The sequence below is a fragment of the Bison bison genome, unplaced genomic scaffold (genome assembly GCF_000754665.1).
Source record: "Bison bison bison isolate TAMUID 2011002044 unplaced genomic scaffold, Bison_UMD1.0 scf7180017864286, whole genome shotgun sequence".
NCBI classification, from domain to species: Eukaryota; Metazoa; Chordata; class Mammalia; order Artiodactyla; family Bovidae; genus Bison; species Bison bison.
In genome coordinates, this window is record NW_011494858.1 from 2,489,801 (window position 1) to 2,492,044 (window position 2,244).

The 2,244-nt window shown below is 42.4% G+C and overlaps 1 protein-coding gene across 1 annotated transcript in view; it reads right to left on the minus strand.

The window, feature by feature from the left end:
- The window catches only part of GALNT1 (polypeptide N-acetylgalactosaminyltransferase 1), an 80,767-nt gene extending 78,967 nt beyond the window's left edge, over positions 1-1,800 (minus strand). Inside the window, exon 1 of the mRNA XM_010849755.1 lies at positions 1,383-1,800. The gene's annotated coding sequence lies outside the window, so the exon portion shown is untranslated. The remainder of the gene's footprint in view (positions 1-1,382) is intronic.
- Positions 1,801-2,244: the final 444 nt, after the last annotated feature.

Genomic DNA, 2,244 nt, shown 5'->3' on the forward strand with positions numbered 1-2,244 from the left:
TGCTTTTCAATATGCTGTCTAGGTTGGTCATAACTTTCCTTCCAAGGAGTAAGCATCTTTTAATTTCATGGCTGCAGCCACCATCTGCAGTGATTTTGGAGCCCCGAAAAATAAAGTCTGACACTGTTTCCACTATTTCCCCATCTATTTCCCATGAAGTGATGGGACCGGATGCCATGATCTTTATTGAATGTTGAGCTTTAAGACAACTTTTTCACTCTCCTCTTTCACTTTCATCAAGAGGCTTTTTTAGTTCCTCTTCACTTTCTGACATAAGGGTGGTGTCATCTGCATATTTGAGGTTATTGATATTTCTCCTGGCAATCTTGATTCCAGCTTGTGTTTCTTCCAGCCCAGCGTTTCTCATGATGTACTCTGCATATAAGTTAAATAAGCAGGGTGACAATATACAGCCTTGACGTGCTCCTTTTCCTATTTGGAACCAGTCTGTTGGTCCATGTCCAGTTCTAACTGTTGCTTCCTGACCTGCATAAAGATTTCTCAAGAGGCAGGTCAGGTGGTCTGGTATTCCCATCTCTTTCAGAATTTTCCACAGTTTATTGTGATCCACACAGTCAAAGGCTTTGGCACAGTCAATAAAGCAGAAATAGATCCTCCTAGGCAATCACTAAATCTGGGGGTGGTCTTGGGAACAGCCAACACAATCAGCATTTTAAAACAGAAGTGATGGTCTATTAGGCCAAATGCTAAAATTCACATTTGAATTCCAGAACGTATTAATATCAGTAATGTGCTCCTAGCAATTTTACTTTATTTGCATAAACCTGGGCCTCTTTATTCCTTGAATGAGAAAAACATACCCAGGTCACAGTCCCTGAATTAAATGCAGTAATGCACAACATACTCACAGTAAACACTCAGTAAATATTAAATAGTAATTCTAAAGGCTCTTTCTTAGATGAAACAAAAAAAATCAGGAACATTTTACATTTGTACTGATGCATTTGGAGTCCTGCAAAGAGAAGCTCAGAGACAAACTTGAACCCTTCATCCTCCTAACACTGGCGCCATGAGTGCTCTCCAGTCCACATATCAGGACTACTGGGTGAACACAAGCAGGTTAAACCCTATATAATAAGTATCTTTCTATTTCTAAATGTGGTCTTCATTTAGTCTTCACATTGCTTTCGTGAATGAGAAGTGAATGTGCTAATTAATCAGTACCACATGTGGCTATGCTTGATGGTTATGTTTCTCAAATTACTGTGCTAGGATTTTAGTACAAGCCACTCACTTTCTGGCATGTATATGAGGCATCAAGTCCAGTCAGGGTAAATCTGAACCTGCGCCACTGTAAGAGCAAATCCCAATGTAAAGAGAAGTCCAACCCTGAAGTCATTTACGCCCAGTGATCAACTTACCCCAAAGTGGCTTTTCAAATGAATTCACATCCCAAATCCACATGTCCCACATCTCCTGCTGAAAAATAAATTTCCTAAAATCAGTTTATTACAGAATAACTCTGTCCTCCCCGCTTTACTTCAGCCACCCTATTCCACTGGACTAAGTGCCAGCCACTTCGCCTGAGGAGGAGCAGGTCTTACTCAGCTACTTCCCCCGTGCTGAGCACCACACCTGGCACAAAATGTGTGCTCAGTTCATGTTTATTACGTGAATGAGTGAGTCGACGAATACAGTATTTCTGAGATCCAACACCAAGCTCAGTGGAAATATTGTAAAAAGTATCTTTCCTCTTCTTGGAAATCGACAAGGATATTAACTTCCCTGGTGGGAAGGTCAAGGACACACAGACAGTACCTATGGCAGACACTGTTCCATATCCCACCCCCACCCCCTGCTTTTCGTTGCCATTAGACCTCTAACTGAATTCAAGTGATCATTTTCCGCTAGACTACCTATTCTTGACTGGTCCCAGCCAACTGTGACTGTTCCACTCCTCTTGCCAGTGTAAATAACCACATCTCAACCAGCAGGATCTGAAGGGAAATCTGTTGGGAAGCATTCAGGAAAAGTTACGCTGCCTCATAGAGAAGCGGAAGGAGACACTATTCTGCCTTTGGATACTGTGTGCAGAACATGCTGAGAAGTGCTGCAGCCATCTTGGGGGCATGAGGGGAGCCAACGTCAACATGCTTAGGATGGCAAGGTGGAAACAGAAAGCAAAAGGGACCCTGACTATCCCCAGGGGCCACTAACAGACTAATCCTGAAACTGCACAGAGCTGGACTTTTTGTTATCAAAGGGATAAAACTCTGACTGTTT